Genomic DNA, 14,040 nt, shown 5'->3' with positions numbered 1-14,040 from the left:
AAGGTGCCAATGTAGATATAGGAAGTTGGGAGCAACAGTGTGCATCCTTCTCTAAGAGGACATGCATTTTATCTAGAGTGACCTCCATCCCCAAACTTCCTTACTGTGTGGTGTAAGAAGTCCTCCTCCCAGTTTCCACCAGGATTCTGTAACAGTGTTGTCCCTCCTAAAGCCTGCCTTCCCTCAAATCCTCATGTAGGTAAGAGTTTCCCAATTATATAAGAGGTTAGGATGACTTTACACTACAACCTTCCCACCTTGAAACTGTTTTTGCCAGGAGAAAAATATTCCTAATTTGGCTGTGTTTATGCCATCATCCCTCTCATTAAGCCCCTTATTATTTCTATCTTTCAATATAGCCAAGGCTCCTAACTGATCTCCCTTACCTCTAAACTCTCCCCTCTCCAATTCAGCAAGTCATAATAAAATTCAGTAGAAATCTTGGTTACTAGCAATAGCACTCTCTGTTGAGTTTCTCCAAACACAAGCCTGATCAGGTCATTCTGATCTCAAAAAACTTTTAATGAGTCCCCATTGCTTATTCAATAAAATCTAATTGAATAAATTCTAATTCCCTTAGCCTAGCATTCAGTGTTTTTGCAATCTGTTCCCAACCAATATGGCTCATTGTTTCTTTACAAAACATCATGTAAGGTGCCTTCCATCTCTAAAATTTGGTGATTCTTTGTATGCAGTACTATAGCCTCACTGGATTGTTGCCACTAACAGAACATGACTTGCATTTTTTTCTCTTCTCCATCTTTACTTTCAATTTCCTCTGCTTACAATCTTTTCCCACTGAAATTCTACCCATTTAGGAAAAAAGGTTTTTTTATGAACTTTACAATCATGGATAAGATTTAAATATACAAAAAAAAATCGCTGTACATGAAACCATGAGCTTTTGTTATGTAGATTGTTTTAAAGGCTTGTATTTAATAAGGTAGTAATAAAATTGATGTTTATGTGCCCATCTGAACATTTTTTGGTTCTCTTTGTCAATAAGCATTTTTAATAGTTAGTAAACATTTACTAAGTGCTGACTATGTGCCAATAGTGTGCTAAGTTCTGGGGGAAAACATGAAAAAAAAAAAGAAAGACAAGGAGCTTACTTCTGCCTTCAAGGAGCTTACTATCTAGAAGACAACACACAAAAGGAAACTGAAAATAGTATGGGAGAGGACCTTAATTCATGGGCATAGTGGAGAAGTCAGAGACGTCACAAAGTAGTGTAGCCAGGAAGGAAATGAGATGTCTGAGCTGAGCACCCTCCTTAAATGGAGGTTTTGGAATTCATGGCATTACTTTCCAATTAGAGGGGCAGAGAGTGGTGATAAGGTAGAGTACTGAAGGTGATGCCCTCTTGATGAAGTTTTCCCAATAATAACCTTCCTGATAATGTTTGTAATATTCTAGAAATGCTTTTTTCTTTCTTTTTTAATGTCTCTGTCACTACCCATTAACTCAACTCCTCCCCAAAGAAGCTCTGCCATGTAACAAATAAATATAGTCCAAAGAACAGTTCTGTCCACTCTTTTTCTTTCCTTTTTTTTTTTTTTTAGTGATTGGGGTTAAGTGACTTGCCCAGAGTCACACAGCTAGCAAGTATTATGTGTCTGAGGCCGGATTTGAACTCAGGTCCTCCTGACTCCAGGGCTGGTACTCTATCCACTGTACCACCTAGCTGCCCCGGTTCTAGCTACTCTTCAAAGTCCAGCTCAAATGAAAATGCCTTACGAAATATCTTCTAATCAGTCTGGCCTAAAGTATTCTCATCATCTTCAGAACAATGATGCCATTCTATTCATCCATCTCTGATGGCATTTATCCTATAAGGCAATGGACCCATGATTTCATCAATATGAGTTCTCCTTCCAATAGTACAGATCATAATTGGGACTTGCCTTTTCATCTTGTTTAATTTTTAATCTATTTTCCTCCTATGAATTCTAAATAGAAGTTCTACCTGATATGCTATAGATCTTCTTTAAGGTATTTTAACATCCTCCAAGTACCATTGCTCCATTCAAGCTATCTACCCATGATCTTCTGCTGGAGGATTTATGTGTTGTCTGGGTGATATCATCATACCACTTTTTGTACTTGACATGCCCACCAAGCATTTTTCCATTACTTTTTGGGTCACTGCTAATTTTGATTTTTCAGAGACTGTAGTTCCCAGTCATTCATGGCATTATTGCATCCCTGGAAGATTATTGGTGTTGAGATGGGCATTTTTGTCATGGATCCACTTGGGAAAGGGAAAGAGAACAAATATGTATTAAGTGCCAACTATGTGCCAGTTACTGTGCTGAGTGATTTACATATATTATCTAATTCAGTCCCCCACAACAATGCTGTCTGGTAGGTGTTATTATTATCTGTTTAATAATTGAGGAAAATAAGGCAGGCAGAGGTTAAGTGACTTGCCCAAGGTCACACAGTTAGTAAGTGTCTAAGGTTGAATTTGAACTTAATTATTTCTGACTCCAGGCCTAGCGTTCTATCCCTTCATCATTTAACTAATAGTCTGTGAATGAAAGCATTGTACAATTAATAAAAGGCAAGCCAGCCTACTCTCTTTCTCCTATTTAATTCTGGGCCCAACCCACTGCCCATCTGCAGTACCTATATGTTAAGTAATCAGTCAATAAATGTTTACTAAATACCTACTATGTTCCAGGTATTGCTCTAGGTGTTGGGGATACAAAAAGAGGTAAAAGACAGTCTTTGCCCTCAAGAAGCTTACAATCTAATGGGAGAGATAACATGTAAACAAGTATGTAAAAAGCAAGCTATGCATAGTATAAATAGGAAACAGTTAAGAAAGAGAAAGCACTAGAATTAAAAGTGGTTAAGGAAGGCTTCCTGTAGAAGGTAAGATTTTGTTGGTACTTAAAGGAAGCAAGGGAAGCCAGTAGGTGAAGTTGATGAAGGAGAGAGTCCCAGGCATGGGAGACAGCCAGAAAAAATACTGGTAGTAGAGAGATAAAACATCTTGTTCATGGAACAGCCAGGAGGCCAGTGTGATTGGATTGAAGAGTACATGTCAGGGAGTAAGGCAAAAAAAGACTGGAAAGGTAGGAAGAGGCTAGGTTATAAAGGGCTTTAAATGCCAAGCAGAACATGTTGCATTTGATCCTGGAGGCAATAGGAAGCCCTCGGAGTTTATTAAATAAGGAAGATTAAGTGATTGGACCTAAGCTTTAGGAAAATTTCTTTGGTGGCTGAATGGAGGGTGGATTGGAGTGAGGAGAGACTTTGTAGGCAGGTAGACTCACCAGCAAACTATTACGATAGTCACCAGAGCGATGGTGGTGTTCAATGGAATGGTGCGTTTGTCTACCCGTCCAACTGGTGTCATAGTCTGGAAATTCTTTCTCCATTTGGCTTTTCCCATGTGGATTATGATATGAACATCTATCCAGATTATCCTTGAAAATATGAGCTGGAGAAAAGCAGATTTTCACAATGATTTTCTAAAGTAGACCATGTGTGCCTATCACACTATTGATTGAAAGCTATAGAAAATATATACTCCTGCTGTGCTTTGTTGTTTATTGACTATAAAAAAAATTTAGATAGGTAGACCAAAGCAGAGCCTTAAAGTCTCTCCTCCGGCAGTCTCCCCCACACACATTAAGATCATGCAAGTTTTCTTGTTAGATACAACCACTTCATTCAACAATCCTCTGAGTAGTAACATCAACCAAGGCATAAAAATGCATAAACTCAACAATTGTTTGCCAGTGTCACTGAGTACATCTGAGAGGGCATCCATCCAAACAGAAGAGTGATTTCCTATGGATTATAAGACCTCCAGATGCTCCTTCTTGCAGGTGGCATTGTACTGACCATCAAAATCCCAATATGCTACTTTGGTATCCTGAGTGAGATCTATGACCACTGAAAATAAATGTGCTGAATAGAGTATGTATTTGTGTACATGTTTTATTTGTAATTAAAAATTTAATATTCTAATGAAGTTTATTTTAATTATATTTAAATTTATTAAATATTTCCCAATTACATTTAAATGTTTTAAATATTGATTTTTTAAAAATTTGAGTTCTGAATTATCTCCCCCCACCTCTCATTGAGAAGATAAGTATTATATCAATAATACATGTGAAATCATGCAAAACGTATTTCCATATTAGCCATTTTGCAAAAACACATATACAAAAACAAAAAAAAGTGAAAAACGTATACTTCAATCTGTACTCAGAGTTCATCAGTTCTCTCTCTGGAAGTGGATAGCATTTTTCATCATGAGTCCTTTGGAATTGTCTTGAGTTGTATTATCAGAGTAGCTAAATCTTTCATAGCTGATCATCATTACAACATAGCTGTTACTTTATATAATGTTCTCCTGGTTCTGCTCACTCACTTCATTTGTATCAGCTCATATAAGTCTTCCGAGGTTTTTCTGTGTGTATATATTTTAATGGTTCCTTTTACTAGAGTGGAAGTTCCTTAAGGGAAGGAATCATTTCTTACTTCCTTTTTCATACTGAGGGCATTCATGTTTAATAACTATTGTATAAATCATCTATCACCTTCTCCTCTGATAACATTAAAGGGATCTCATAGATAGGAAGGCTCTGAGGGACCAGCTAGTCCAATCCACACCTGAATAGGAATTCCCTCTTTATATCCCTGTCAAGTGGTCATATAACATGTACTATTAGAGGGGAACCTATTGCCTCTCCCTTTACGTTATTGTGTAAAGCTTATTTGTTAGGAAGATTTTCCTTACCTCAAGCCTTAACAAATTGTCTTTCTGAAATTTCTATCCATTGCTTCTATTTCTGCCCATTTGGGCCAAGCAGAAAAGCCTAAACATTCTTCCATATGACAGTCCTTCAAATATTTGAAGACAGTTACCACACTTTTCTCATGTCTTCCCTTCTCCTTCAGTTCCTCCAACAAATTTGCATATGACATGAAATCTAGGCCCTTTGCTCTCCTGTTAATCCTCTTTGGATGTGATATTCTTAATGTCATTCCTAAAATGTAACAGCCAGAACTGAACACAATAACCACAGCATCCTGCATTTTTATATGCATCACCTATTTCCAAAATCACTTTACATATATTTCATTGGAAGCTTTTGTTTAATTTTTAAAGTATGTCTTATGCATGTTTACTATCCTCCCTAACCCATCACACTAAATAAATAAAAAGCATCTCTAGAGTCAAGCACACTGCCATTTCCTATAAACATGCTGAACTAAAATTTCTCTTTTCTTTTCTCTGAATCTCCTTGTTCTTTCCTTAGGGCCCTGTATGTGGCTTCTAGTCCTCTGCATTAATATTCAATATACATATCTCATATTTCTATTGTCCGTTTTGCCTTACATGTGTACAGATCAAATTAGTCCTTCAAGGCTTCCATCAATTCCTATTTTCATTTCCCCTATGAATCCTTTCCTTTCTTCCAACTTCATCCACTCAGCACATGTTCTGTGCCACTCTCTGTCTGTATTTCTATTTCCTCCTGGGAACCATTTATAATGTGCTCTTTTTTATTGTTCGACAAACGTTATTGACAGATGTAATTTACAGAGCAGAAATAGCTGGTTCTTTAAGAAGAAATACAACGCATGAGATTCAAATGTATTTATATGTTCAAGTTCAGAATAAAGCTTTATGTTATAGGGTAAGGAACACTGAATTTGTAATCAGGGATCCAGGGTTCAAATCCCAGCTCTGTCACTTAGTACCTGACCTTGGTCAAGTCATTTAACCTATCTTGGTCTCAGTTTTCTCATCTGTAAAAACGAGCAGAATGAACTATAATACCTGTCAGATATCTCCAATTGTAAATCCTCAATTCTATGATCCTATGATCTTTACTTAAAGAAACAATTAGTTTCAGGAAGTGTTATCTCCAGCTGAAACTTCTCAGTCATCCAGTCTCATATTTCTAATCACCAGTATCACATTTCACTTTTTATAATGTACTCTAACATTGTTCTTTTTTTCCCTTCATTTTTCCTTTCTTAATTTTATAAGATGTCATTTTTCCCCCACTAAAGCTCAGATAGGAATGGAGGAGTAGTCAAGAGACCTGCTTTTTATTCCCACTTCTGGCACTGGCCAGCTGCATGAACTTTACTAGGTCACTAACTTCTCTGGATCTGATTTGTAAAATGAGAGTGTTTGGTTTAGGATTAAAAAGGAAACCAATTATATTGAAATAATTGTCTATATCTATATATTATATGCAAATGAATATATTATATGTACATGCATATATACATATATGTATAAATATAGATGTACAAAAATTAACATAAAGTGCTTTGCAAACCTTAAGTGCTATAAAATGTTCCCCATTATTCTTATTATCCCAACTAGGTGGTAAGCTTCTATGGGATAGGATAGGGACTTGTCTTATTCTTCTTTTATATGTTCATTCCTTCATTCCTCCTAGTCTTATTCCTATTTATTTCCCATCCATCAACTGCTCTCTCTCCTTCCCCTCTTCATGCTCTTTCTCCTTGTCTTAGTCAAAGAACTTCCAGTGACTCTTTTTCCATCTATCATTGCCTTATCTAAAATAAGGTCACTTTCATAAACTTGAAAAATTGGAAAAGGGAAAAATATGAAGCAATGGAATCATTTAGGTATGCAGTAAATGTTTTAGGTCAGGGAAAGAGAATCACAAAAATGGTAAACTATCAGTATCATAGGCAAGGCTATATCTACTGGGGGTGATGAAAGTGAGCATCCTGTACAATGATACTTACTAGTTAATATCACAGAAATATTCTGAGTCTAAATTAACATCACCTTTCTCAAACTCCAAGCTTTCAAGTCACCAAGGTTCTAATCTCAATTATGTTGTCCAAGACGAATCCTGCTAGTACCTTGACCTTCAGCCAACCCTCCAAAATACATGATATTCCAGTTAATTACCCTTTTCTTTATGAATAGGTGTCCTGGGAGTCCAGATGGCCTCCATGCAAAGTTAGAAGCAATAGTATTTTTCTTTGAGTTGTTAGAAGCTAGAAAGGCTGGTGGACTTTTGAGGAAAAACCATTGAATCATACTATCTATGCTACTTGAAAGGTAGCAGGATATAGTGCATAAAGCCCTGGATTGAAAGTCAGGAAGACCTGCATGTGAATCCTGTCTTAGACACTTTCTTGGAAAGTCACTTAGCCATTTTTAGCCTCAGTTTCCTTATCATAAAGTGGGGATAATATTAGCACCTGCCTTACAGGGATCAAATGAGACAATTTATGAAAAACACTTTTTCAACCTTAAAGCATCACATAAATGTTAACTGTTAGTATTATCAAGCCTCTTGGAACAGGAAGGGACCTCTGAGATAATCTAGTCTAGTTTCCTGATTTTGTGGAGAAAGAAACTGAGGCTCAGAGTTGAGGTGACCTGCACAAAGTCACACAAACACAAGTAAATGATAAAGAATCAGGACTAAAATTTAGGTCTCCTCACTCACACTGCAGTCTTTGATTTATCAAATCTTTCTCAAGGGCGCAATATCTTGTGGAGTATAGTAACACAAAGGACATAATGGTGAATAGGAGACTTTGCACTTAAAAGCACATTAAAGGATGAAATGCTTTTTACTTTGAATTATCCCCTTTTTAAAGAATGTTAAAATTCAACTTTATAAAGCCTCATAGGACAAATTTTTCTTTTTTCTTTTTTTTTTTTTTTTTGGTTAGGCAATGGGGTTAAGTGACTTGCCCGGGGTCATGCAGCTAGTAAGTGTTATGTGTCTGAGGTCGGATTTGAACTCAGGTCCTCCTGAATCCAGGGCCAGTGCTATCCACTGCGCCACCTAGCTGCCCCGACAAAATTTTTCAAAAATACATTTAAATTAAAGCCTTATTTGCTCTGTACAATTCCATATATCTAAGTATCCTTGGCTCTTGAATGATACAAGAATTTGGCCAAATAGCAATATACCCAGTGGAGGGAGGGATAGCTTTTTTAGAGAAATGGACAGGGAATACAGAATTTTTTCCCTGTGAATTTGATTTATAAGAAGGGCCCACAAAGACTGATTGTACCTCTAATCGAAAAAGTAGGCATTCCTGTCTCCAAGAACTGCTCTTCCCAAGTGCATCTGGCCACACACAGAGCAGAGATCTTAGGGAAGCTGTGCTTGTGTATTTAACCTTGTATCTGGCCATTTCATCATAGGAGAAGGTATTAGGTTTGTTTTTGTTTGTTTGTTTTTGCTGGCTAGCATCCAGCAACTTCTTGAGCTCTGCCTTCAAAAAACAAAAATAAAAAACCAACAACAACCAAATAAGACCAAAACATGATGAAATGCAATAGGAGCCCTCGGGCCACCGCAGTGAAGGCTTCTTATTAAATTTTAAAATAAAATACAGTACCAGGAAAGCATTCACACTGGCTGGGGAGTGAAGAAAAAAAATTAGTTTTCCTCATCATCTCTTGGCCTGCCAGCTTGTTGAGCCTTTGAATGTCACAGTGCTCCCAAGTGAATATTAAGATTTGGAGGAGCATACTTCCAGGAAAAGCTAAGGGGTGGTAGGTCAGGTACTGCTACTGATTCAGGAATAGTACCATGCCTTTGATGGCACAATGACTGTGAAGGATATAAGGGAATCAGAAGTGACATGATCAGTTAAGGTGAGAGCAAGAATAAAATTGCTGAAAGGGCTGAGTGTCCAAAATGTTGCTGTTCAAAGGCCACTTTGTCCCTGAGAGGTGGGTGGTAGCAAAAGAGAGTCAAGCAAAGCCGACTGTGTTATCTGTTAAGACTGAAGAATATGTTGTTGCTTTCTACAGAATTGAAGAATCACAGAGCCGTGGATGGGCTAGGTAATGACCAGGAGAGGACAACATCCAGTAATGCCATCCCTCCCCCTTTGTCTAGTCAAGCCATTCCTTTTTAGGTAGGATCCACCCACTTAAGCCATTGCCAAAAGGGGAATTCAGTTCAATCCAATCCAATCCAATCCAATCCAATCCAATCCAATTCCAATCCAATCCAATCCAATCTAACTCATTGCCTTACAGACTCAGTGTGGTACAGCAGAAAGTGCTGGAGTCAGAGGACTTTGATTTGAACCTTGGCTCTACCTTGGCTGGGTGTCTAAGGACAAATCACTTTCACTTTTTGGCCTTACTGCTGATCTGTACACTAAATGACTTCTACGACCATTCTCATCTACAAATCTATGATGCTAATTCTATTAAACACATATTTATTAAATGTCTGCTTAATTCTAAGCACTGTGCTGGCTATTGGGGATGTAGAATTGGGAAAAAAAAATTACACTATCTCCTCACTTGACTCAAGGAGTTTATAATCTAATAGATGGGGCAAGGTAGTAGCAGGAGGAAGAATGTGTTAAAGGCAAAGGAGAGGTGCAAACTGCTATAAGAAGGAAGAGATTTCTTTTCACTTGGGGATGAAAGTGTGTCATCTGAATTTAGGTAAGACTTCATGGAAGATGTGGTACCAGGGCTGAGCCTTAATGAAAGAGCATTTCAAAAAGTAAATGTCAAAATAACTCTTTCAGGCATAAGGAACAACCTTTGGGAATGTGGAAGGTACAAAAGGGAGAAGAAATAGAGATTAAGAAAGGTGAAAAAATGGTAGAAAAGTAGGTTGAAGCTAAGTTAGAGGAAGAGTACTTAATGCCACACTAAAGAGACTTGTGTTTTCTTCCCCCAGAAAGGGAAGGTGACCATTTAGGGTTTGGGAAACATTTACTTGAATGGGAATATTCAATTCAAATTCCCGTACATGACAAAGTAGCTACTAATCCTTAGCATTCTATTTATTTTAAAGTTTTATTAATATGTTTTGTTTTTATATTACATTTATAGATCACCTCCCCTTACTTCATGAGAGATGTCTTATAACAAACTAAAACAATTAAGTGTAATTGCAAACATTTCACATCAGTACAACCCCACTCCTCTATTTTTTAAATTGACAGAAATCTTTCTCTCCTACCTCCCATCCTATCAGGAAAAAAAGAGAAAAGAAAAACAAATTCCTTGTAACAAATATACATTGTTAATCAAAACAATCCTTTCATTTGCAGTGTGATGTAGATATCTATATCTATATCATACATATACAATCTAGTACATATAATATGCACACAGTAATTTAAAATATATTAATCATATTATAGCATAATATATAATTTATATATGTATAGTAACATAAAATTAGCTCACATATAACATGATATATAATATGATGTATTGCATGTCATATTGCATATTATGTATAAATCAGGTATTATATAATATAGACATAATATTATATAAAATTCTATACCTAATATTGTATTACAAATCATATTATATACATCATATTATATAACATATCATTATATTATATCATGTTATATATAAATATGTCTCATTCTTTACCCTAAATCTATCACTTTTCTGCCAGGAGGAAGATAGCCTGTTTCATTATCAGTCCTCTAGAATTGTGGCTGTTTATCATATTGATCATGGTCCTTAGAGTTTCAAAGTTATTATCTTTACAGTTGTATTGATATTGTACAAATTGTGTTCTTATTTCTGATGATTTTATTCTTTATCATTTTATAAAATTCTTCAAGATGGATTGTTTTTTATAATATTAATGTTATAGTATAAATGTTTCTAGTTCTGATTACTTTATATCACTTCATGCATCTTTCCATGTCTCTTTGAAATCATCTCTTTCCTCATTTCTTACAGCACAATTGTATTCTACCACATTCACATACCACAATTTATTCAACCATTCATCAATGATAGGCATCCCTCTATTTTCCAGTTTTGGTTACCATAAAAAGGGTTGCTATAAATATTTTTATACATATAGGACACATTCCAGTTACTTTGATCTCTTTAGGGTAGAGGGCTAGCAGTGATATGACTGGGCTAAAAGGCACACATTGTTCAGTAACTTTTTGTGTATACTCCATATTGCTTTCCAGAATAGCGATACCTATTTGTACATCTACCATCAGTGTGCCAATGTGTCTGTTTCCCACATCGAATTCCACATTTGCCATTTTCCTTTTCTTTTCATGTGTGTCAACCTGATGGGTTGAGGTGGAATCTCAGAATTGATTTAATTTTTATTTCTCAAATTAGTAGTGATTTGGAGCATTTTTTCCCATTAAGCCATAGATAGCCTAAATTTCTTCTCTTGAGAATTGTCTATTCATATCCTTAAAACATTTATCAATTGGAAAATGGCTTCAGTGAGTCATCATTGCCATAGCTCAATTCATTGCGTTGAATGCTAGGGTGATGATGTCATTTTTTTCTGTGTGTTGTGTATTTAATTTGTTCTACTACTCAGTTCCTCTATTTTTAAAAACCAGTTCTAAAGAATATTTTAATGGAATATTACTGTGAAGGAGAACCAACCAAGTTGTCCTTTCATCCTCTCTATTGGTCTCTTCTCAGCCAAACTAAAGGAGCTCATTAGATACTCTTGCTAAGGAAAGGAAAAACTATCTGTGTTACTTTTCTTCCTTTGCTGATTTCCCTGGCAGTATATTAGAGCCTGTACCACAAAGGCCAGCATGAGCAAGTAGAAGTAAAGAAATGTCCTAATTAAAGGAAACCATGGCTTGTTTATTTCCTCTTTTCTTCAGCATTACAAGACAGGTATACTTCCTATCTATTTCTCTTTTTAAAGATGGTAGAAGTCTGGTCTTCTAAGAATAACTCATTAATACCAGGGAAAAAAGGTAGAAAGAAATCATAAAAAAAACTTACAGCTCCAATAACTGCTTCCTCATTAACCTGAACTATAGCAACCTCAGAGCCAGACTTTTAGCCAAAAGGCAGTGGATTGAGCCCTGGTATCAGAGATGGAAGAACTAGCTTCTAGTTCTTTACTAATTACTAACTATGTGGCCTTAGATAAGTCATATGACCTCACTGAGGTTCAGCTTCATAAAATTGGGATAATAATACTTTCATGATCTACGTTGCGGGGACATTAGCAAGAAGGCATGTTGAAATCCTTGAAGTACTATATACATGTTATTTTCTGATGACTGGGACTTAGACCCAAATCTTGATTTTTTAAAATTGATTTTCTTTTCATTTTAAGGCTAAAGCTGAGTAACGTGATAGAAGGAATGCCACTAGAAATATTTCCCTATTCCCGAATTTCCTATCTATTCTCATATAAAATAATTTAACACAATTTATCCTTTGATTACTAGCAAAGAATATCACAAGGACCTCCCTGGAGATAGGGTCACAGAATCTTGGAATATTAGAGCTAAAAAGGGCATCTAGCCCAAACCTCTAATTTGACAGTCAAGAAACCTAAGAGCAAGAGAAGCTAAGTAACTTACCCAAAGTCATACAGAGAATATATGGCAAATCCAGGATTCGAACCTGGGTCCCATCCCTTCAAATACTGGCTGGTCCCTTTACCATGTGACCTTTAGTAAGTCACCTCTTTATCTCAGTTTACTCCACTGTAAAATGAGGCAGTTGAATTAGATCACCTGTAAGATCCCTTCTAGCTCTAATATTAGGATCTTATTATCTGGTAATCAACGTACATGTTGCCAACCCCAGATGTGCCACTAAGTAGCCACAGCATATTAGTAATACTATCTTCCTGTCTTTGCATTTGCACTCTCTTCCTCATTTCCCTCATTTAAGAAATGAAAGAAAGGATCTCTAATATTCCTTCCAGATCTGATATTTAAAAGATCTATTATAACTCTAGTACTAGATTAGGTGTCATATAGTTTTTTTGCCAGTTGACACAATGGTTGCAAGAAAAACAAACAGGATTTTGGGTAAGAAGCACCTTTCCTGACTCTAAGTTGCAGTGGAAGGACAATGGGTTGAAAAATGACTAGACTATTGTCTCAGAAATAACAGATAACACATTAAAATGTATGTATATATACATATACATACATGTAATACATGTATGTTGTCATATTCCTCATTTCAAAGAAATGAATACTACCCTGCTAAAACTCTTGTTCTCTTTTTTTTTGTCATAGTCTTCTAGTCCCCATGATATGAGAACAGCCCAAGACAACCTGGGAATACTATCATTTGACTCCTTTATAAGTGCACCGAGTATGATTGTCCCCAAATACTTCCTTTCTCCCTTTTATATTTGATAAGCCTTTGTTTCCTATGATAAAAGTCATTATTCCATATTATCATATCACATCTTACTCACTTATTTTAAGGGATGGTAGGGGCCTTGAAAATCACTTAGTTCAATCCCCTGATGTTACAGCTAGAGGAAACAAAACATTAAATGACATGTTCGGGGTCATAGAGCTAATAAGCATCTGAGGTGGGATTTGAACCCAGGTCTTCCTGACTTCAAGTCAAGTGGAGGATCCATGATGCTCTTCTTCTCAGAATTACTCAGAGATAACACTCCATTCTCAAGGACTCCTGATTCCTGGCGATCTTTTCACTTTGCCAATTTTTTTTTTTTTGCAAGGCAATAGGGGTTAAGTGGCTTGCCCAGGGTCATGGAGCTAGTAAGTCAAGTGTCTGATCTGAAATCAGATTTGAACTCAGGTCTTCTTGACTCCAGTGCCAGTGCTCTATCCACTGTGCCACCTACCTGCCCCCTTTGTTATACTATCTTAAAGGGGACTAGGGGATATTAGTTACTATGGCAGAGGTATACTAGAGCCAGATCAAACCTGCAAACCTGCTTGTGAAAGCATATTGTTAAATATCAGGGCAAGCATTTACATTTCAGAAGTCAGAAAATGCTATAAATCAGGGCTTAATTTATTGTATTGTTGATTGTCTAGCCTTAAGAAAATAATGGAGAAATTATCAATAATATAGATAAATCTTAAAAGTGTGTTCCATGCATACTTTTTTAAAAAGTCAGTTGTTAAACATTTACCAGTACACTCCTCTCTATAAAGAGATGGAGTCCCATCCTGTATGCTCTATGAAGGTGAAATAACTCCTGAGGACTGCTCTCAACAAATCTCTGGAAGAGGAGAATTTTGTCTTCTTCCTTTTTAATGCCCCCTCCTTGCCTCATCTTG

The sequence above is a fragment of the Phascolarctos cinereus genome, unplaced genomic scaffold (assembly GCF_003287225.1).
Source record: "Phascolarctos cinereus isolate Bilbo 61053 unplaced genomic scaffold, phaCin_HiC Scaffold_3;HRSCAF=262, whole genome shotgun sequence".
Classification (NCBI taxonomy): Eukaryota; Metazoa; Chordata; class Mammalia; order Diprotodontia; family Phascolarctidae; genus Phascolarctos; species Phascolarctos cinereus.
The sequence above is the reverse complement of the archived record's forward strand: the minus strand, read 5'-3'. Positions refer to the sequence as shown.